The sequence below is a fragment of the Lissotriton vulgaris genome, chromosome 4_1, assembly GCF_964263255.1.
Source record: "Lissotriton vulgaris chromosome 4_1, aLisVul1.2, whole genome shotgun sequence".
Classification (NCBI taxonomy): Eukaryota; Metazoa; Chordata; class Amphibia; order Caudata; family Salamandridae; genus Lissotriton; species Lissotriton vulgaris.
The window spans coordinates 1285939119-1285962853 of NC_141691.1; the positions used below are offsets into that span (position 1 = coordinate 1285939119).

Here is a 23735-nt window from a genome sequence, read left to right on the forward strand (position 1 = left end):
TATGCATTTTCTAAGTGCAAGTATACGTAGTTAATAGTCGGAACTTAACTTTACATTTGCTCTATTATACGAGATTCACTGAACGAGTGCCTGATGACTTGCAGAGGCGCCGCTAGATGTTTTTTAGAGGGAGTCATACGAGGAGGCTCATATAAAACTGGCATTCAAGCTATAACGGGGGATCATAAAGTATGTATGTTCCGCTGAAAGCTCAAGCCAGACTCTGCTCGATGTCATCTTGCACCCTCGAAACATGTTTTCATGTGGCTTCTGTCTGCCATACACACTCTAACCTCAAGTGCCAAGAATGAGACAGTCCATCATTGATGTAAAACAGGATTACAATATATCCAGCTAATGGATGAAATACACAACTAGAAAACATGACCCAGCTTCCCTGCTTGTTTTTGTGAGCCTAGGTGACTATTTGATTTCCCTGATCCTCCTTTTCAGGTCTCGCTTGCAAAATATATTATTGTATGCAACAAGGGGCTTGCAGCCCACCTATTGGTTAACATTCATTGCCTTCGTTGTTGCTCTTATCTGCTGCCTTTTAATTTAGCTATCAGGTGCTGGCTTCACTTCTTTAGGCTAGAGCATGGGCCACATACTGATTGCTTCAGTTGACTACTGGCCTTCTGCTGCGATTGAGGTACTGCTTTACAATTTTCTTCCTTGTCATTCTTGTTTTAACCTCTTTCAATTTGTGGCTATGTTTTACTATGCCACTCACTTCAGATAAGCCCTTTTCTCGTTTGAAACAACATGCCCATACTTTTCTAATTCCTGGAAAACAGTTCCCCGTACTTGTTGTGAAAAGATAACCGCCCGGGATGGTTAATTCCGTTAGCAAAATGCTTCAGCTACAATAAAAGGCAGGGGGTCTCCTCTGCTGTAAAACTAAGGGAGAGGCAGACAACTAGACAGGTCGTCTTGCCAGGGTCCCTGCTTGCGTGAAACTAAATGTAAGTTTGCGCAACTGGTCAATCTGCAAAGGTAAAGACTGCTCAGAGCCCACTGAGCTGTGAAGTGTGTGTACAGCCTGGGTATTTCCAAAATATATATTTTGGAAGCATTTTTTTTTATTTTGCACTTTTTGTAGTATCCTATTTTATACTGTGTGTAATTCAAGTTTAAAATAATTAATTGTATAGTCACATTGCTCTCTGTCAGACTGAGACCTCTTGGCACTAAATATACAGAAGTCGCTATTCTCCTCTGCTCCAACCAGGATTCAATTGTGTTTTTAAAGTACAATGGTGCAATGTCCACTGCTTAACTTAATATGTGGTGCGTTATTTTATATGTAGTTACCTGAAGGTGAACGGACAAAAAAAGTTAGGGAATAATTTAATTTAGCCATTCCTTTGACCCTGCCCCCATGCTCACTCACCACACCACTGTTGCGCACAGCATCCCAGTTCCCATACTTTTCCTAGTATACTTCAACCACTGGATTTATAAAGCGTGGCTAATCACCTGATGGGGGATCCAGGCGGTTGCAGGTCCAGGAGGCTTATTCGAACAGCCAGGACTTGAGGGCCGTTTAGAATTCCGGAGGTGAAGTCATGGTCCAGAGGTGCGTGGGGAGGCTGTTCCAGGTTTTTAGGTTTTGCCTGGGGCACGGAGCGTTTGCTCCGCCCCCAGGAGAAATCTCTAGATTTCAGTAAGGACACTTGAATACGCCCCTCTGTTCCATTGGCTAGCTCCATAAATGGAGGCTAGCCATTGGAACAGAGATCTGTCCGTCAAGGCCGGACCAGATTCGGGGGCGTTCCCGAGATTTTTTCCCTCTCCACCCTTTTTGCCTCGTCATCGGGTGGGGGGCGGGGATTCTTTTTTTTTTTGTCCGTCTTTGTTTTGGCCATTCTGCGACCGGAGGATGTCCAGGTGAGTGCTGGTTTTATCAAGGCTTTCCTTACTGGACACGAGAACTACGAATCGGAGTCCAGGTGAGTGCTTTGTTTTTTTCTTGTTCTTGCCGTATGTCTTCCCGCCCCCTCCCGCTCTCCTTGCCTGTCCGTGTGTTTGTCTCTTTAATCGCTGTTAGTCCTATTTCTATGCGCACGGTACGACCCAGGTCGAACGAATGGAGCTACCGTACGAATTGCTTTCACTATATCTACCACACGGATGACATCGCTGCCGCTTCCCTTTTGGTACACCATTTAGAGAGAAACGTTAGCCTCTAGTTCACCAAAACTCTGTTTTAGGCTCCTTAAACTCCATCAATCCAATGCATGTACACATTCCTATATAAAGAGCATTGGTGGAGTCTTTCTTCAGTCTCTATGGTCGCTCTGAGCATGGCTCGTGTACAGAACAATAACGTCCGCCCGACGCATTTCCGGTGGGGGTGAGTTACAGAAGTTCTGGTTGCCTTATTACATTCTTCGTATTTGACCCACCTGGAACCACTGAGCACCAGGGTACACGTTTCCGGCCGGACCAATGAGAACTACGAATCGGAGTCCAGGTCAGTGCTTTGTTTTTTTCTTGTTCTTGCCGTATGTCTTCCCGCCCCCTCCCGCTCTCCGTGCCTGTCTGTGTGTTTGTTCCCGCTCCCCCCCCCCCCAAGGTCCTACGAGGCTCCCGTGTCGCGGTGGAGCCCCGCCTGCTTGGAAGGCTGCAGGGAGAAGAAGCGGCCGAGGAGAGGAGCGAAGTCCCCAAGGAGAACGCCCGGTGAGTGATATGGGCTACCGGGGGAGCTCTGGTGACGCTGTGGGGCCTGCGAGAGGCACAGTGCTGGCAGGCAAGGTGAGCGGCACCGTCTGGTCAGAGGGCCACTCCCACAGGAGGCCCCTTTTCTTCCTGAGTCCACCGAGCAGGACTCCATCGTAACGGCAGCAGACGAGTGGCCCTGTGGCAGCGGGCCGCCCGCTCCGCCAACGTGGGGCATTGTTTGTTTTAAGAGCCTAGTGACAGGCTCCGGGGGCAGGGCACCTTGGTGATGTCGAGCCCCCAGAGGGGGGGCTCCAACGACGGCCGCATTTTTGTTAAGAGCCTGCTTTGACTTGTAACTGGGGTGATTGTTTGGGTTCTAGTGCTACAGATCACGGTGGGCCTGATTCCCGTGCTTGTCGTGTGGATGATTACCTGGCTGGTTCTGCGGCTTGCTGTTAGCATGTTTGCTAGGTTGGTTCTTAAAGGGAATTTAGGTGGATTCTCTGCATTGAATGTGGTTTTATGACGATGGCTTGGCTGGGTTCTAGATTTTGACCTTATGATTACTTTGCAGGATATGGTACATGTCCTTAACATGATTTATTAACTAAGTGTCCTGTTTTGCAATGATTTCACTGATGGGTCTGGTGTTGTCCTCTGCTTTGTGTCCATCTCATTGTGTGTCCTTCTAAGGTATTCTGGAATGTGAAGTGTGGTGTCAGGTGTGTCTGTGCCGTTCTGCCCTCCGTTACAATCATCCCCCCCCTCGATTTTGGGTCCTACTGCCCTCCGTCTGCCTAGTGTTTTGTGCCGTTCTGCCTACCCTTAGAATCATCCCCCCCTCGTTTTTGTGTCTGTCTGCCTCGTGATTTGTGCCGTTCTGCCCTCCGTTAAAATCAGCCCCCCTCGTTTTTGTGTCCTCCTTCCCTCTGTCTGCCTGGTGTTTTGTGCCAATCTGCCCTCAGTTATAATTGTTTCCCCTCGTTTTTGTGCCGTTCTGCCCTCCGTTAGAATCCCCCCCCCCCTCGTTTTTGTGTCCCTTCTTCCCTCTGTCTGCCTGGTGTTTTGTGCCGTTCTGCCCTCTGTTACAATCATCCCCCCCTCTTTTTTGTGTCCTTCTGCCCTCTGTCTGCCTCGTGATTTGTGCCGTTCTGCCCTCTGTTACAATCACCCCCCCTCGTTTTTGTGTCCTTCTTCCCTCTGTCTGCCTAGTTTTTTGTGCCAATCTGCCCTCGGTTATAATTGTTTCCCCTCGTTTTTGTGTCCTTCTATAAAAGGCAGTTTAAGCAGATAAATGTATCTGTTGATCTCTCTCCCTCCCTGCATATCCCCCCCCCCCCCAAGCACGTCAGGCAGGGGGTTCGGCGCCCAGCAGCACACAGCTTAAGCCCTGCAACCAACCCCCTCCTTATTTTTTCTCTCTTCAGCCTTGTGGCTCTAACTAACGCAATTCTGCAAGGGGCCACACTTGGGGTGGATCGGCAGGTCACCGAAGTTGCAGAAAATCAATATAAGCAGCCTGTCCCCTCCCTGCCCTTTCCCAGCCTGTCCTCTCCCAGCCTGTCCTCTCCCAGCCTGTCCTCTCCCAGCCTGTCCTCTCCCAGCCTGTCCACTTCCAGCCTGCCCTTTCCCAGCCCGTCCTCTCCCAGCCTTTCCACTTCCAGCCTGCCCTCTCCCAACCTGCCCTCTCCCAACCTGCCCTCTCCCAACCTGCCCTCTCCCAACCTGCCCTCTCCCAGCCTGTCCCCTCCCTGCCCTCTCCCAGCCTGTCCCCTCCCTGCCCTCTCCTAGCCTGTCCTCTCCCTGCCTGTTGTCGTGTCCAGGCAGCAGCGTGCACTGCGTCCCTGAAGTAACAGCCCTAAAGCAAGCAAGAACTACGCCCCCCTCCCACCAATCCCTGTTAGGTAGTGGAAACTGTCCAAACTGGGGTGCAGACAGCCCCTCTCACCTTTCGGCCTGGTACCACTGCACCAGCCGCACTACTTCCCTACTGACCGTTCTCCACTTCAGCCCCGTCTAAATTACAATTCATGCTTGTGACCCTTTTGCCTGCTTGTGCTTGTTTTCATGACCCTGTTGCCTGCTTGTGCCTCCGTGTGCCCCTGTTGCCTGCTTGTGCCTCCGTGTGCCCCTGTTGCCTGCTTGTGCCTCCGCGTGCCCCTGTTGCCTGCTTGTGCCTCCGCGTGCCCCTGTTGCCTGCTTGTGCCTCAGTTTTCGTGTGCCCCTGTTGCCTGCTTGTGCCTGTTTTCGTTCCCCTGTTGCCTGCTTGTGCCTCCGCGTGCCCCTGTCGCCTGCTTGTGCCTCAGTTTTCGTGTGCCCCTGTTGCCTGCTTGTGCCTCAGTTTTCGTGCCCCTGTTGCCTGCTTGTCCCTCCGTGTGCCCCTGTTGCCTGCTTGTGCCTCCGTGTGCCCCTGTTGCCTGCTTGTACCTCCGTGTGCCCCTGTTGCCTGCTTGTACCTCCGTGTGCCCCTGTTGCCTGCTTGTGCCTCCGTGTGCCCCTGTTGCCTGCTTGTGCCTCAGTGTGCCCCTGTTGCCTGCTTGTACCTCCGTGTGCCCCTGTTGCCTGCTTGTGCCTCTGTGTGCCCCTGTTGCCTGCTTGTGCCTCCGTTTTCGTGCCCCTGTTGCCTGCTTGTGCCTTCGTGTGCCCCTGTTGCCTGCTTGTGCCTCCGTTTTCGTGCCCCTGTTGCCTGCTTGTGCCTCCGTGTGCCCCTGTTGCCTGCTTGTGCTGTGTGGGTGTGTGTGGAGGGCTCTGTGTGTGTGGGAAGCTTTGTGTGGCTGTGTGTGTGGGAAGCTTTGTGTGGCTGTATGTGTGGGAAGCCTTGTGTGGCTGTGTGTGTGGGGGGCTCTGTGTGGCTGTGTGTGTGGGGGGCTCTGTGTGGGTGTGTGTGTGGGGGGGGCTCTGTGTGTGTTTGTGTGTGTCATTTGCGAGAGATAAAGCTAGTGGCATTGTAAATGACAATGCCATTTATTTATGTTAAAAAAAACATAAATAAAAATAATGTCAAGAGCAATGCCAATAGCTCTAACTTTAACAAAGGCAAAACCATTGCATTGTAAATGCTTGTTTTACATACCATGGTGAGTCACTTCATGGCTCCATGCTTCTGGTCTGGGAGTCATGAAAAGTACTGACGTCAGCACGCCTATATAGACGATGCAGACATCACCAACACGACAAACCCGACGCCTATGACTTCACGGTGGTCGACCAACACCACCTAAGGGCACACAGGGGTAATACTATCAAAAATCTTCCGATCCAGCCTGACGCCTGGAAGTTTAAAGATAAGAAATCTGTGACTGGATCATGTCTCTACTGGATAAGGCATCACCAAATGTAGGTAACTTGTCTGACTCTACCCCAGCATTGAAAACTGAGGATGGGCAGAGAATTAATGGGCAGTAAACAAAGCATAAGGAATACTCCATGAGAAAACATTTGGAGATTAAAATATGGAAAGAGTGATCCAACAAAGAAAACTGCATGCTAATGAAGTCTTAATAAAGAAAAGTGTAGAGAGAGGAAACCCCTCCTACACCAATGTTGGATAAATTAATGTTTTTTTACTATAATTATTCGTCCTGAAGAAGATAGAGAGAATCAATAAAATAAACACTGAAACGCCGCGTCGACAACTTGAGTTATAGATTTGATTTTGATGTGATTTGATTAGTTATTTTTATTGCTGGTTTTAACTATCTGTGGATGTGAAGTACTTATTGCCATTGTTATCCATGACAATCAGAAAAAGCAAATCAGATTAATATAGAAATGAGGAATTCTGATATTTAAATGTCCAGTAGCAATTTTAAAACTCAAAACAATTTGTTTTTTTATCCAGTTTAATGTAATATTGTACATATTATATTGTTTTTTTTAAATATAACAGATGTGTAATAAATTCGACATATTTACATGATACAGTGGTCGGTGTCTAGAGAAAATGTATATATGCTAACTGGTAAGAAAAGTCTAATTTCATCACTATAAGATATATTGAATGGATGGTATGAGTCAGTGAATGAGTGCCAAGAAAAGGGAGTATTTTCTATTTATGATAACAAACCATTCAACAAAGTGTTACATCACTTAGTAAATTAGAGTTGCATATCAATGTGCTGTTACACATCCAAATTGTTTTATTATCTCTTCTAAAATAAACCACATACCTCCTGAAATATATTTCCATATTATAACAGAATACTTCCAAATAAACTGTGTAGTCAGGTTGGAGTCTCTCAAATATTACACTAATCGTTCAGAACAATTTGTGAGCAAATATTAGCCATAATTGTACAGCTACAAATGTGGTTATCTCATTTATATAAGACTCTGTCTCGGCTATAGTAGCCTTACAAATCATCATAATAAAAAACTCCAGAAATTCAAGAGGACCATCCACATCGACCACACCTTCCCATATATCTTTCCCAACTGTTATAAAAAGAGAGTACTTGAATTACTGGAGAACTACACTGTGTGGCTCACCAATCATCACTGTTGTTGCAAATACACTCACCCAATACCTGCTCAAACAAGGCAGAGTGATTCCTGAAATAATCACAATTGTCCATTATTAAGAATTAGGTGAAATCATGCCATCCTTATTTCTGACATAGAAATAAATATAAAATTGTTTGTCCCCGAAAATTACAAACATATTAATAAGCTCAAAGAATACCACACAAGGTCATCCGCATGGTTACTCTTGTCACTATGGTAATCCCTGCAGATGTATGTTTAGCTCCTCATCCACAATAATTTCCCTTTGTGTTAGATATCCTGCCTCAGTAATACATCTGGATTCCATCCTACGTAAGTATAATATTATGTCTCCCTCAGTATGGTTTTTTGAAGCTCAGTCAATTCCCAAATATTTTATTTTCATCCAATCTATGTTGTGAGATTCATAGAAGTGTTGTGCTGTACTGTAACTGACATCCTAGTCAATACCGTTTACCAATATTTACATTGGATGGCTCAGGTTTATCCCACATTGTGTCTTTACCACGCATTTCTTAGCATGCAGGTTTTTACCACATGTATGTTTTTACCACACATTTGAGGTAAGTTGGGGTTGTGGGGGTCTCCCCCCACAAATACTTTGTTATTATATTTATAAATAATGCATGTTAATGGCATACATTGTAAAAGCATATGCAGAGTAAAAAATCTGTGGTTAAGGCATGCGATGTATTTACCTGCGTTGTTCCGTCATACAACCCAAATAATGTTGTTGGAACTTTCTCTATTGTTGAATACAATTATTGATATTTTCCTAGCAATTGAAAGAGCCCTGTGGCCACCATATTCATCCAAAAGAACTGATCTTGTTTAAAGAAATATAGTGCCACCTGGGTCATAGGAATATATGTTATTTAGAATACCTTCCCACCCGAGAAGGTTCCAATGGCTTTAAGACTGATTAGACACATCCAGATTGTTCCCCCTGTGTGTTAATCGCCTACCCTCTCTTATAAAGATGACAGGTACTTGCGCTGGCATTTAGATTTTTGGGGCAATGCAAAATATTGACTAATACTACGAATAATAATGAGTAAAAAACTACTAGTGTCTTTACTTTATCTGAGTTACATGTTCCCCTGGCTTTTGTCATTTTTTCCTTAGCTTTATACATTTTCAAATCTATTTGATTCAAAGCCCCAGTTTATTTGAGATGTTTGTGGAGATAGCAATTGAAGTAACCCACAACTCAGGGTATCTCTGTTTAAGGAGGCCCTTTAACAAGTAAACAACAGTCACCCAAACAAGCATTTGCAATGCAATAGGTCTCGCATTAGGAAAGTTTGAGCTATTGGTATTGTAAATAACACATTTTTTATTAATGTTTTGTTTTTGAAAATAGCGAAATAAATAGCTTTGTCATTTACAATGCCAATAGTTATAACTTTCGCAAATGTGACACCTATAGCATTTGTATGCAATATGTGTTGTATTTACGTGACTTACATGTATTGATATTACAAATAACAATGGCTTTTAATTTTATTTCAATAATTAATACTTAAATAAAAGTTATTGTAATTTATAATGGCAATAGCTTAACGTTTTGTAAATAACTTTTGTGAAGATTATGTTCAGTGTATTTTATTGTGACCAAATCCAAGAACAGAAGTGAAATATTAACATCTTTTTGTTACATTTGTAATAAAGCTTGAAACATTGAGAGAACATATTTGAACTAGGTGTTGTTGAATGGTAAGTACAGATTGATGCTATGGTGGCGCGGAGTGATGTTGTGATGGCGAACGAGTGATGCTGTGGCGTTCAGTGATGCTGTGGTAGCGCATAGTGATGTTGTGGTGCCCCTGAGTGATGTTGTGGTGGTGCGGAGTGATGCTGTATGCTATGCTATGTTTTGTTTTGCTATCCTATGTTTTGTTTTGGCATGCTATGCTATGTTCTGCTATCCTATGCTTTGATTTGTTAACCTATGCTATGCTGTGTTTTGTTATGCTATGCTATGTTTTGCTATGCTATGCTTTGTTATGCTATGCTATGTTTTGTTATGCTATGCTATGTTTTGTTGTGTTTTATTATGCTATGCTTTGTTTTGCTATGGTATGTTTTGTTATGCTATGCTATGTTTTGTTATGCTATGCTATGTTGTGCTATGTTATGCTATGTTGTGCTATGCTTTGCAATGCTATGTTTTGTATGCTATGTTTTGTTGTGTTTTGTTATGCTATGCTATGTTTTGTTGTGTTTTGTTATGCTATGCTATGTTTTGGTGTGTTTTGCTATGTTTTGTTATTCTATGCTTTGTTTTATGTTATGTTATGCTATGTTTTGTTATGTTATGCTATGTTTTGTTATGCTATGTTTTGTTATGCTCTGTTTTGTTGTGTTTTGTTATGCTATGCTATGTTTTGTTATACTGTGCTATGTTTTGTTTTGCTACGCTTTGTCATGCTTTGTTTTGTTATGCTATGTTTTGTTATGCTATGTTTTGTTATGCTATGTTATGCTATGCTATGCTTTTTTGTGTTTTGCTATGCTATGTTTTGTTTAGCTATCCTAGGCTTTGTTTTGTTATGCTATGCTATGTTTTGCTATCCTATGCTTTTTTTTGTTATGCTATGCTATGCTGTGTTTTGTTATGATATGCTATGTTTCGTTATGCTATGCTGGTGAGGGTGTGTGAGTGTGTGTGAGGGTGAGTGAGGGTGAGGGGGTGTGAGGGTGAGGGTGAGGGTGTGTGAGGGCGAGGGTTTGTGAGGGTGAGAGGGTGTGAGGGTGAGGGTGAGGGTAGGGGGGTGAGGGGGTGTAAGGGTATGGGTGTGTGAGGGTGAGGGGGTGTGAGGGTGAGTGAGGGTGTGTGAGGGTGGGTGAGGGTGTGTGAGAGTGGGTGAGGGTGTGAGGGTAAGAGGGTGTGAGGGTGTGTGAGGGTGAGTGATAGTGTGTGAGGGTGTGTGAGGGTGAGAGGGTGTGAGGGTGTGTGAGGGTGAGGGTCCGAAGTAAATAGTGGCAGGGCAGACATCATAAGACATAGAGAAGAGACTGCGTGGTGACTGTGTTGGTCAGTTTCAGAATCAGGAGGGGCAGAGTCAGCACAGTCTGCGAGGGATCAACGTGTCTAGAGGCAAAGCATTGCGGATGTAGCATTGCAGCTAGCAAGTCGAGTGTTTTCAAGCTGAGTGTCCCTAGAGAGATGGCAACACAGCAACAGCATTTGAGGAGCAAGGCTACTGTAAACAAGCACAGTAGGCTTTCACTTCCGTCCAGAAAAAAAAAAACGCGAAAGGTGCTGAGAACGCTGAACAGAACACGGCTTCCCCACAAAATGGATGCAAAAAAAATAAGTGAACGAATATATTAAAAAAGTATTAACAATAAATAATGTCTTGCGTTTTTTTGTCCTTTTAATGCTGGCAACTTTTATTTGGCTTAGAAAATATGTGATTGGCCTTTTAAGGAAGGGAACAATGGAAATATGAAAGGGAAACAGTATAGAAGAAAAGTACGTGGACGGGGAAGGAGAGAAATGTTTTTGGGTGTGGGGAGAAGGTGTGCGAGGGTGTCAGGGGAACTGAGTCAGGGAAAAGTTGGTAAGTGCAGGAGGACAAAAGTAGACGAGAATGGGGAGCATGTGAATGAAAAGGGAGGCTGAGGCTTCCAAGGGAAATGAGGGTAAGTGAGTGAGAAAAAAGAACAAGGAACATGGCACTGCTCTAAGGAGTTTTGGTATGCTATGCTATGTTTTGCTATCCTATGCTTTGATTTGTTATCCTATGCTATGCTGTGTTTTGTTATGCTATGCTATGTTTTGCTATGCTATGCTATGTTTTGCTATGCTATGCTTTGTTATGCTATGTTTTGTTATGCTATGCTATGTTTTGTTGTGTTTTATTATGGTGAGGGGGTGTAAGGGTATGGGTGTGTGAGGGTGAGGGGGTGTGAGGGTGAGTGAGGGTGTGTGAGGGTGGGTGAGGGTGTGTGAGAGTGGGTGAGGGTGTGAGGGTAAGAGGGTGTGAGGGTGTGTGAGGGTGAGTGATGGTGTGTGAGGGTGTGTGAGGGTGAGAGGGTGTGAGGGTGTGTGAGGGTGAGGGTCCGAAGTAAATAGTGGCAGGGCAGACATCATAAGACATAGAGAAGAGACTGCGTGGTGACTGTGTTGGTCAGTTTCAGAATCAGGAGGGGCAGAGTCAGCACAGTCTGCGAGGGATCAACGTGTCTAGAGGCAAAGCATTGCGGATGTAGCATTGCAGCTAGCAAGTCGAGTGTTTTCAAGCTGAGTGTCCCTAGAGAGATGGCAACACAGCAACAGCATTTGAGGAGCAAGGCTACTGTAAACAAGCACAGTAGGCTTTCACTTCCGTCCAGAAAAAAAAAACTGCGAAAGGTGCTGAGAACGCTGAACAGAACACGGCTTCCCCACAAAATGGATGCAAAAAAAATAAGTGAACGAATATATTAAAAAAGTATTAACAATAAATAATGTCTTGCGTTTTTTTGTCCTTTTAATGCTGGCAACTTTTATTTGGCTTAGAAAATATGTGATTGGCCTTTTAAGGAAGGGAACAATGGAAATGTGAAAGGGAAACAGTATAGAAGAAAAGTACGTGGACGGGGAAGGAGAGAAATGTTTTTGGGTGTGGGGAGAAGGTGTGCGAGGGTGTCAGGGGAACTGAGTCAGGGAAAAGTTGGTAAGTGCAGGAGGACAAAAGTAGATGAGAATGGGGAGCATGTGAATGAAAAGGGAGGCTGAGGCTTCCAAGGGAAATGAGGGTAAGTGAGTGAGAAAAAAGAACAAGGAACATGGCACTGCTCTAAGGAGCATGGCACTGCACGGCACCCTGCAAGGCTGCATCTGGGGGCTGCTGGCCCCGCTGCCCCGTCGGCACTGAAGGTGAATGTGAGCCGGAAGGGGTGCATGTCAGTTCAGCCAAGTACTGTGATTTGCAGGGGAGGGATGTGTAGGAGGAGTGAGAGGGGCCAGAAGGGTGAAAGGGCCAAGGGAATGTGGGAGAGTAAGTTTGACAAGTCAAAGGATGAGTATTGGGGCAGAAATATAAAAGGGAAATGAAGCGGGAGTGAAGTGTGAGTGAAAAGGAGAAGGCTGTTAGTGCAAGAAGTGCGCGGCTAGGCTTGTATGAGAAGCAGGAGGTGTGAGAAAAGGTCTGAGGGGTAAAGTAAATGCGTGGGATCCGCAAAGGCTTTGTGTGAAAGGGAACTGCTGACATAGGTCACAGGAGGATTTACCAGTGTCTGCTTGGGCAGTGAGTGAGTGATCTGGTAAGAGGACAGTGGGAATGAGTGTGAAGGAACTTGTATGAACATTAGGGTGAAGTAAGTCTCTAATGATGGTACATTGAATGATAGTATACAACGGCAGTATGAATCTGGTAACCGGACTGTGAGAGTAAATGTGAAGCTCCCAGTGAGAGGAAAGCGAGGTTGAGTTTTTTTTTAATGAATGGGTGGAGAGTGTGAAATCTGGCGATTAGCTGGGAAGATGTGAGGGATCTGGTAAGAGGACATCAAGAGCTACTGCAAGGGGTCTGTTATGAGGGCAGTCAATTCAAGTGATCTTCTATTTTGACATTAAAAGTTCGAGCTCGGGTGAGTTGGCACGAGTGCTTATTGTGATGTAAAAAATACAGTGAAAATGAGGGATCTTAGAGTACACAGAGAGAGATCTGAGAGTTGTGACGCAATAACATTGAGCTATTAGGTAAACACAGTGACAGTGCTGAATTAAAACAAGCCCCGCCAGGGGCGCTGAGCATCCTGTGGCTTTGGGCAAACAACGTCATCTGCCTGCGCCTAACAAATATGAATGTGCTTGTGTAAAGCGCTATGAAACCTTCCGGTCGAGCTCGCGCTGTATAATCTGCAAAAACACAGAAAAAGTTAGGGCGTCTTACATGAGCAGATCTGAGCGCGTGCAGAGGAGGCGCCCTCATATAAAAGAGACATAGTAATAAAGAGACACGTCCGCGTGGCCTTGAGATGCGCTCTGCGGTGGGGGAGGGGCAGTTGTGAGAGGCGCCATGAGGAAAGGCAGGAAAAGCAGATGGCCGCGTGTGCACGCGCACGTGCACTGAAGCTTGGAGCCGAGAGGACATCGAGAGCTACTGAAAGGCGTCTGTTGTGAGGGCCGTCAATTCAAGTGATCTTCTATTTTGACATTAAAAGTTCGAGCTCGGGTGAGTTGGCACGAGTGCTTATTGTGATGTCAAAAATACAGTGAAAATGAGGGATCTTAGAGTACACTGAGAGAGAGATCTGGGAGTTGTGACGCGATAGCATTGAGCTATTAGGTAAACACAGTGACAGTGCTGAATTAAAACAAGCCCCGCCAGGGGCGTTGAGCATCCTGTGGCTTTGGGCAAACAACTTCATCTGCCTGCGCCTAACAAATATGAATGTGCTTGTGTAAAGCGCTATGAAACCTTCGGGTCGAGCTCGCGCTGTATAATCTGCAAAAACACAGAAAAAGTTAGGGCGTCTTACATGAGCAGATCTGAGCTCGTGCAGAGGAGGCGCCTTCATATAAAAGAGACATATTAATAAAGAGACACGGCCGGGCGGCCTTGAGACGCGCTCTGCGGTGTGGGAGGGGCAGTTGTGAGAGGCGCCATGAGGAAAGGCAGGAAAAGCAGATGGCCGCGTGTGCACGCGCACGTGCACTGAAGCTTGGAGCCGAGAGGACATCGAGAGCTACTGCAAGGGGTCTGTTATGAGGGTAGTCAATTCAAGTGATCTTCTATTTTGACATTAAAAGTTCGAGCTTGGGTGAGTTGGCACGAGTGCTTATTGTGATGTCAAAAATACAGTGAGAATGAGGGATCTTAGAGTACACTGAGAGAGAGATCTGGGAGTTGTGACGCGATAACATTGAGCTATTAGGTAAACACAATGACAGTGCTGAATTAAAACAAGCCCCGCCAGGGGCGCTGAGCATCCTGTACTTTGGGCAAACAACTTCATCTGCCTGCGTCTAACAAATCTGAATGTGCTCGTGTAAAGCGCTATGAAACCTTTGGGTCGAGCTCGCGCTGTATAATCTGCAAAAACACAGAACTAGAAAGGTAAGGAAGTGGAGGTGCCGGTCAGAGGAAGGCAGACTAGTGGAGATGACTGGTGGTCGGTGGCTACTGGGCGCCCAGTCTCCATTATCATGACGAATGCCTCTCACAGTATATTACGGTGGTCAGTGGTGCGGGAGATGCTTTTAAAACATTTAATGAACATGAATCTTTTAAAAGAAAGAAGCGAAACGTCTAGAAAGAACACGGCGGAACCAGAGGAAAGTGAGCTGATGCTTGGGACATGGAGGGTACGGGTGAGGGATGTTAATTAGGGCTGAGGAGAAGTAAGTGAGGCCGAGCCCGCTGGGGGAAGCAACAGATGGCTTGAGTTGCATCAGGAAAGCTAAACCAGCAGGCGGATGCGCGTTCACGATCACATGCACTTGTGTAAATCCGCCGGCTGGTTTAGCTTTCCTGATGCAACCCTAAAATTCGACCCTATCCATTCCTGCGGAATGGGATAGGCTCGACCTAAAAAACCGAGTCACAAGACAAAGAGATATGCCTAATATGCAAGATATTTTTCCTAATTGCTGCAATAAATGATGGAGAAGAGTTTTCGTATAAGGAATGATTCTTGACAAATCCAGCAGTGGGAAATGTGATGTCCTACAAAGTAAATTCAAGATGTACTCAAATTATTTCCTCTCTGATTTCCTTTTTTCAGTGCAACCTTTTTTTTAAATATTAATTACCACAAGTTAATCAATTAACTGCTCGAGGAATCTATTTAAATGTACTCCTCCCAAACACCCCTCACCTGGATTGTTCCCCTTGTATAATGACCCAGCCCACTCAGATCTCTTAGAAGAGGCAAAAGAGCTCCTTTCATTTGAAGTCATTTAAAGAACACCGAAGGCTGAGGCAGCCCGCGGGTGGTATTTTGCAATGTCAATAAACAAAAAAGTGGCCTGGTCAGAAACCTATAAGTGTGCCGCAACTGAACTAGTGCCCCAAGACCATTAGTAGCACTAGAAGTGATAACCCGGGTCTGTTGAGAAAAATTCCCATCAGCCCACCCATGTGGTGGAATGTCGTCATGTGGGAGATGTCACCAATCCAATTCTCAAACAGTGCACCTAGTCATGGTGCAGAGATGGATTAACATGGTGTAAATACAGACCACTGGGCTTCACTGGTGATGCTAATGGGGTGCAGTGCAAAAAATTAAAGTGAAAGACGTGAAAGTAAAATTGACTCCAAGGGCCAAAATTAATTTTAATCAGTATGGCGCTTGGGTCAAGATTAAAATTTGCCAAAATAGTTTGAAATAATAACTATATGTGGGCAAAGTGAGTGAAGGTCGACATGTTTCAGCTGTATTGACTGTTGGTCTTAGCTTTCTTCAGGACCATTTAAGAAACTGCGACTGCAAATCAAAAATTAGTGATGCACGCTGATGTACATTGGATAAGTCCTACCAGTTCCTCTGAGCCCAGATGAATACTGTAGGAAGTCCAGAACTTTATGTATCTCCTAAGGAAGAGACATAAGCGTGAATCAAAAACCATGTAGTGCACAACAGATTTTAGGAAAACAAGCATAGAATGCTAAACACACAAACAGGGCGATGGAGACAATCTCTCCCCGCTAATTATACTACTATGTTTTAATCAGTGTATAAAATCAGACATATGGGAATGGATGTGGTAACTTACCCAGCATTATGTGGGAGTACGCCTCACCTCACCCGGAACCCACTCGGGAAAAAGGGAGGCCCCGCTCTAGTTAAGGAGGGAAATGGACAAGAAAGTACCTTTGAAAAATAGCAAAGGGACTAACAACAATAATAGTTGCCATTTCCATAACTATTCTTAACAAGACCTAGCTTTAAGTAGAAAAAAGACTCGACCAAGTATAAGGAAAATGACTATAAGACTCTGCAAGAATTAATTAGCCAAAGTTAGAGGGCAGGGCCACTCCTTGGAGGACTCTGGCTAGCGATAAGATGACTAAAAGAGGCACTGGCGCTATCAGTAACCAAGTATTGGACAAATGGCTGAAGACTAAAAGTAGGCAGAGCCACTCCTTAAGGGACTCTTGCTAGTGCTGAGATGACTCGCCCTAAAGAAGTAGCAAATGATGGTGTGGTGCCCTACCTGTCCGTCGGTACCTCGATGCCGGCGTCCGAGAAGGAACGGAGGTACCGACGCACAGCGCGCATGTCTATTTATACCCTGGTTGATTGGGTAACAGGCTGCAGCTGTTTCTATTATCCATCGCGTCCGCTTCGTGAAAGGGATGCCCGCGCTATAGTGCGCATGCGCTAGGCATCCCTGTAGTACGACGCGTGAGCAATGAACTGCAACGCGCATGCGCACGGCACTTCGGCCGCAATGCGCATGCGCGGACTCTGAGCCATGTGGATCGATCCGCGCATGCGCCAGAGTGTACTGCGCATGCGCCGATATTAGAACACGTCCAATGGCGATCCCATTGCCGGTATGTACCACCACAAAGTAAAAGGAGCGTTACTGATACATTATTCCACACATATAATTGTTTATTTTTAGCACATATAGTCCAATTGTCACTATCTGTAGTCATTAGGAGTATATGCACTGTTGCTTCGACTTTGGCTCAATCTACACATAAATACTTACTTTTTCCCATATTGGTAATAGGGATTATAAATGAGCACATATGATCCCCTTACATCTCTCAGCGCATGCACTCAGAATTAACTATATTTTTGTGCCTCTGATACAGCTGTCTGTTTGTTTAACAACAGTAACGCTCCTTTTACTTTGTGGTGGTACATACCGGCAATGGGATCGCCATTGGACGTGTTCTAATATCGGCGCATGCGCAGTACACTCTGGCGCATGCGCGGATCGATCCACATGGCTCAGAGTCCGCGCATGCGCATTGCGGCCGAAGTGCCGTGCGCATGCGCGTTGCAGTTCATTGCTCACGCGTCGTACTACTGGGATGCCTAGCGCATGCGCACTATAGCGCGGGCATCCCTTTCACGAAGCGGACGCGATGGATAATAGAAACAGCTGCAGCCTGTTACCCAATCAACCAGGGTATAAATAGACATGCGCGCTGTGCGTCGGTACCTCCGTTCCTTCTCGGACGCCGGCATCGAGGTACCGACGGACAGGTAGGGCACCACACCATCATTTGCTACTTCTTTAGGGCGAGTCATCTCAGCACTAGCAAGAGTCCCTTAAGGAGTGGCTCTGCCTACTTTTAGTCTTCAGCCATTTGTCCAATACTTGGTTACTGATAGCGCCAGTGCCTCTTTTAGTCATCTTATCGCTAGCCAGAGTCCTCCAAGGAGTGGCCCTGCCCTCTAACTTTGGCTAATTAATTCTTGCAGAGTCTTATAGTCATTTTCCTTATACTTGGTCGAGTCTTTTTTCTACTTAAAGCTAGGTCTTGTTAAGAATAGTTATGGAAATGGCAACTATTATTGTTGTTAGTCCCTTTGCTATTTTTCAAAGGTACTTTCTTGTCCATTTCCCTCCTTAACTAGAGCGGGCCTCCCTTTTTCCCGAGTGGGTTCCGGGTGAGGTGAGGCGTACTCCCACATAATGCTGGGTAAGTTACCACATCCATTCCCATATGTATGATTTTATACACTGATTAAAACATAGTAGTATAATTAGCGGGGAGAGATTGTCTCCATCGCCCTGTTTGTGTGTTTAGCATTCTGTGCTTGTTTTCCTAAAATCTGTTGTGCACTACATGGTTTTTGATTCACGCTTATGTCTCTTCCTTAGGAGATACATAAAGTTCTGGACTTCCTACAGTATTCATCTGGGCTCAGAGGAACTGGTAGGACTTATCCAATGTACATCAGCGTGCATCACTAATTTTTGATTTGCAGTCGCAGTTTCTTAAATGGTCCTGAAGAAAGCTAAGACCAACAGTCAATACAGCTGAAACATGTCGACCTTCACTCACTTTGCCCACATATAGTTATTATTTCAAACTATTTTGGCAAATTTTAATCTTGACCCAAGCGCCATACTGATTAAAATTAATTTTGGCCCTTGGAGTCAATTTTACTTTCACGTCTTTCACTTTAATTTTTTGCACTGCACCCCATTAGCATCACCAGTGAAGCCCAGTGGTCTGTATTTACACCATGTTAATCCATCTCTGCACCATGACTAGGTGCACTGTTTGAGAATTGGATTGGTGACATCTCCCACATGACGACATTCCACCACATGGGTGGGCTGATGGGAATTTTTCTCAACAGACCCGGGTTATCACTTCTAGTGCTACTAATGGTCTTGGGGCACTAGTTCAGTTGCGGCACACTTATAGGTTTCTGATCAGGCCACTTTTTTGTTTATTGACATTGCAAAATACCACCCGCAGGCTGCCTCAGCCTTCGGTGTTCTTTAAATGACTTCAAATGCAAGGAGCTCTTTTGCCTCTTCTAAGAGATCTGAGTGGGCTGGGTCATTATACAAGGGGAACAATCCAGGTGAGGGGTGTTTGGGAGGAGTACATTTAAATAGATTCCTCGAGCAGCTAATTGATTAACTTGTGGTAATTAATATTTAAAAAAAAGGTTGCACTGAAAAAAGGAAATCAGAGAGGAAATAATTTGAGTACATCTTGAATTTACTTTGTAGGACATCACATTTCCCACTGCTGGATTTGTCAAGAATCATTCCTTATACGAAAACTCTTCTCCATCATTTATTGCAGCAATTAGGAAAAATATCTTGCATATTAGGCATATCTCTTTGTCTTGTGACTCGGTTTTTTAGGTCGAGCCTATCCCATTCCGCAGGAATGGATAGGGTCGAATTTTAGGGTTGCATCAGGAAAGCTAAACCAGCCGGCGGATTTACACAAGTGCATGTGATCGTGAACGCGCATCCGCCTGCTGGTTTAGCTTTCCTGATGCAACTCAAGCCATCTGTTGCTTCCCCCAGCGGGCTCGGCCTCACTTACTTCTCCTCAGCCCTAATTAACATCCCTCACCCGTACCCTCCATGTCCCAAGCATCAGCTCACTTTCCTCTGGTTCCGCCGTGTTCTTTCTAGACGTTTCGCTTCTTTCTTTTAAAAGATTCATGTTCATTAAATGTTTTAAAAGCATCTCCCGCACCACTGACCACCGTAATATACTGTGAGAGGCATTCGTCATGATAATGGAGACTGGGCGCCCAGTAGCCACCGACCACCAGTCATCTCCACTAGTCTGCCTTCCTCTGACCGGCACCTCCACTTCCTTACCTTTCTAGTTCTGTGTTTTTGCAGATTATACAGCGCGAGCTCGACCCAAAGGTTTCATAGCGCTTTACACGAGCACATTCAGATTTGTTAGACGCAGGCAGATGAAGTTGTTTGCCCAAAGTACAGGATGCTCAGCGCCCCTGGCGGGGCTTGTTTTAATTCAGCACTGTCATTGTGTTTACCTAATAGCTCAATGTTATCGCGTCACAACTCCCAGATCTCTCTCTCAGTGTACTCTAAGATCCCTCATTCTCACTGTATTTTTGACATCACAATAAGCACTCGTGCCAACTCACCCGAGCTGAACTAGTTCAGTTGCGGCACACTTATAGGTTTCTGACCAGGCCACTTTTTTGTTTATTGACAGTCTCTCTTAGGGCATGAGTGGTTTTGGTTGTTAAATATAGCCCTATTTGACCCTCCCTACGTTTATTCTTGGTATTTTGCAATGAACAAATATAGAGGAAGTCTGTTTATGACTTATCCAGTGAAGTAGTTTCACGCTTCTTTCTAATCTAAATTGGATTAATTTAGGCAATTAAACTGGTGCCTTCATCTGCGAGATCCTTCAAGATTTTCAGTACAGGTACCCCACCAGAAGCAGAGATTAGCATAATGATGAAGGTGCAGGTGGAAGATTAAGCCAACGACCACAAACTTTTTCTGGTACATAGGACAAATTGAAAACCATTTTCTTACCCCCATAGATCTGCCTGTTATCTGGTCTCGAGAAATGTATTTTGATGTATTAAAAAAAAAACTTGAATGCTTGATGTAAGCAGCCATTGAAGAATACCTTTCATTTTTTAGCAAGCTCTTTATGCAGATGTGAGTCTTGAGCCAAAGCATCCTGCTTGCAGCTACCCATCTCATGCAAGTTTCTAATATTCAGACTATAAGATTCGGCAGACTTGTGCACACATTTCACTCATTTTTATTGCACCTTAAGGTGTCCTGTATTGTAGTCACTCACAAGGAGCATCTCGAAATAGACATCTGTGCCTCAAGGACCAATGCAAACTGTAATATGTTTGCCTCTCAGGGAATGGCGATGAGATCTAATCAACAGGGCAGAGATAATTGTGTATGCCCTTGCTCTGAATTACAATTCCGTTTTTTTGCTGTTTCCTGTGTAACAGATCAGATTCTAATGCCTGGATCGTCTAGACATGACAGGACGTCTACCTTTTTCTAGCCAATGATGTCTTTCAACACCAGCTTCACAACTCTCTTGAGTTTATAAACAAAGGGGCGTAGTTTCTGAGTTAAGGACATAATTTTATCTGAGTCCAACTAGACATAATCTAAGTAGCAAGTTCATAGTCTAATTAGCTACAGAACCAAGTGGTGTAAGCTTTGACTCCAGCCCCTGAAGAAGAAACTCATCCTTGCTTGCTACCTTTGGGTTATGGTTTTATGTTTTTGTCACGATCTGGCATTTCACGGATCCTGTTAAATACAGTAAACCCTACTTGCTGGAGATAAATGCACGTAGTAACTCTGAACAGCAATGATTTTACTACCCAAAAACGAATGCAGATCCTTTTGCTGCTACTGCTGCTTTTAGAAATCTGTGCTGCAGTATTTTTTTTTAATAGAACGCATTTGTCAAGAAACGTTTTGATGGCCCTTATCCCTCATTTTTCAGAGGCCCAGTTTAGCACTTAAATGTTGTTTTAGCTCTTCTTGATCACATGTTTTTTCATTTAGTGTCTATCCATGACCTTGAACTGGTGACTGAAGATGTTCTTTCGAATCATAATGACATTAGCTTGTCAATTTTTTCTGCATATGAGTACTGTCTAACCCCTAAACCACAAAAGGACTATCCTGTATAGTCTAATTTGTAATTCTATTTAAAACTGAATATTTAGGCTTATATCGTATTCGTACTTGTTAGGGGCCTAAATAAGGGAGAAACGGGAGATGCTAGTGTTGATAGAGTAGAGAACATTTTATCAGTGCCAGAAGACTTTTTTCAATGGGAAAAAACTAAGAGAAAAAATAAGCTATAGCAAAGAGTTTGTTTAAAAAAGGGAAGACATACATTTTATTTCATACAGGCGTATAAGTCATTTACATATTATCAATACATTAAAATCATGAGCACAAAGAAATGCAGCAATTGTTAATGAATAAAAAAAATGTTACAAAGTAATTTTTAAAAACAAGAGAACAAGTGTCGACGTGGCGTTTCGGTTTTGTTGGAATACAAACACCTTCTTCAGGACAGATTCTCAAAAATGTAAAAACAGGATTTCATATACTCCCTTCTTTTGGAGTCATTAATACCTTGGGATCCCAGTGTGGATATGAGAGTGACCCAACTTTTAATTGTTATTTTAGGCACGTGTTCTTGTATGATAACTTAGATAAACCTTCAAAGGTTTAGCCACTGTCCAGGGGAGCCACCGATATAAGGTTAATTGATCTCAACCATACTTCAGTTGTAAGTCTGCCTCTGTGAAAACCCTGGACATCAAAATCAGTCAAAACCTCTCTATGCGGCCCCAGATCAGCTCGGTGGTCTCCTCTTGTTTCCTATCCCTTAGAACCATTCGCAAAATCTCGTGGTATTTCTCGGTTTAATCCCTCAAACTCATTGTCCTGGCGGTTATCTTATCCCACCTGGACTATGGCAACGCCCTGTATGCTGGCATTCCAGCCTACGAACACCGCCGCCTGCAGCTCATCCAGAATCAAGCAGCTCGCCTTATTTATAGGCTCCCAAAATCAAGTCACATCACCCCTCTGCTAAAGACTCTCCATTTGCTCCTCATGAGGGAACTTTCGCTCTTCAAGATGGGCTGCCTGACCTTCATGTCCTTAGCCGGCACTGCCCCCGCCTTCGTTAGATCTATGATCAATGCATATGTTCCTTGCAGAAATCTCCGCTCATCCTCTAAGTTCCTCCTTAATGTTCCCCACTTCCGAAAGAAGAAATTTGTTGGCTCCAGATTTTCGTCCCTTGCCCCCTCCTTCTGGAATGCACATCCTTTTGCGATTAGATCCACTCCCTCCTACGTAGACTTTCGCGCAGCCTTAAAAACCCACCTCTTTTCTCTAGCATATTCATCTTAAGCTCACCTCCCTCTCTTCCTCAGTTCCAGTCTTTTTCTATAGCGCCAAGAAACCGCTTGGTAGTAGAGCGCTTTACAAAACCCTTTCAATTTCAATTTCAATTTTAAGTCAAAACAGATAATCGCTGTAGCCGTAGACTGTACTCCATGTTGTCTATTGGCATATTAATCTTGGGGGTTGACCTCCCGTATTTACGCATTATAAGACCCACTCATTTATCAAGTAGTCGGCCTCCCTGCTCCACCTGACACAGCGTAACCGTTTCGTTCTCATGTAGAAACCCGAGTTTCTACACAAGAACGAAACGGTTATGCTGTGTCAGGAGGAGTAGGGAGGCCGACTACTTGATAAATGAGTGGGTCTTATGTCGCGTAAATACGGGAGGTCAACCCCCAAGATTTATATGCCAATAGACAAAGTGGAGTACAGTTTACGGCTAGAGCGATTTATCTGTTTTGACTTACAACTGAAGTATGGTTGAGATCAATTAACCTTATATCGGTGGCTCCCCTGGACAGTGGCTAAACCTTTGAAGTTTTATCTAAGTTATCATACAAGAACACGTGCCTAAAACAACAATTAAAAGTTGGGTCACTCTCATATCCACACTGGGATCCCGAGGTATTAATAACTCCAAAAGAAGGGAGTATATAAAATCCTGTTTTTAAATGTTTGAGAATCTGTCCTGAAGAAGGTGTTTGTATTCCAACAAAACCGAAACGCTACGTCAACACTTGTTCTCTTGTTTTTAAAAATTACTTTGTAACATTTTGTGTATTCATTAACAATTGCTGCATTTGTTTGTGCTCATGATTTTAATGTATTGATAATATGTAAATTACTTATACAACTGTATGAAATAAAATGTATGTCTTCTCTTTTTTAAACAAACTCTTTGCTACAGCTTGTTTTTTCTCTTAGTTTTTTCCCATTGAAAAAAGTCTTCTAGCACTGATAACATTTTCTCTACTCTATCAACACTAGCATCTCCCATTTCTCCCTTATTTAGGCCCCTAACAAGTACGAATACGATATAAGCCTAAATAATCAGTTTTAAATAGAGTTACAAATTAGACTATACAGGATAGTCCTTTTGTGGGACATTGCTTATTTTCTATTGTGTTTCCCCTGGTCCCAGACCGATCTAGAAAGGGGGCCTCCCTGATTTTTTTACTTTTATTTACTAACCCCTAAACCAGCCATTTGTTTTGTGATGCCCACTTTCTGGAAA

At 44.3% G+C, this 23735-nt stretch overlaps 1 protein-coding gene across 2 annotated transcripts in view; it reads left to right on the forward strand.

The window, feature by feature from the left end:
- Positions 1 to 23735, forward strand: part of ATP9B (ATPase phospholipid transporting 9B) — a 2364768-nt gene that overhangs the window by 1016850 nt on the left and 1324183 nt on the right. The window lies entirely within an intron of this gene.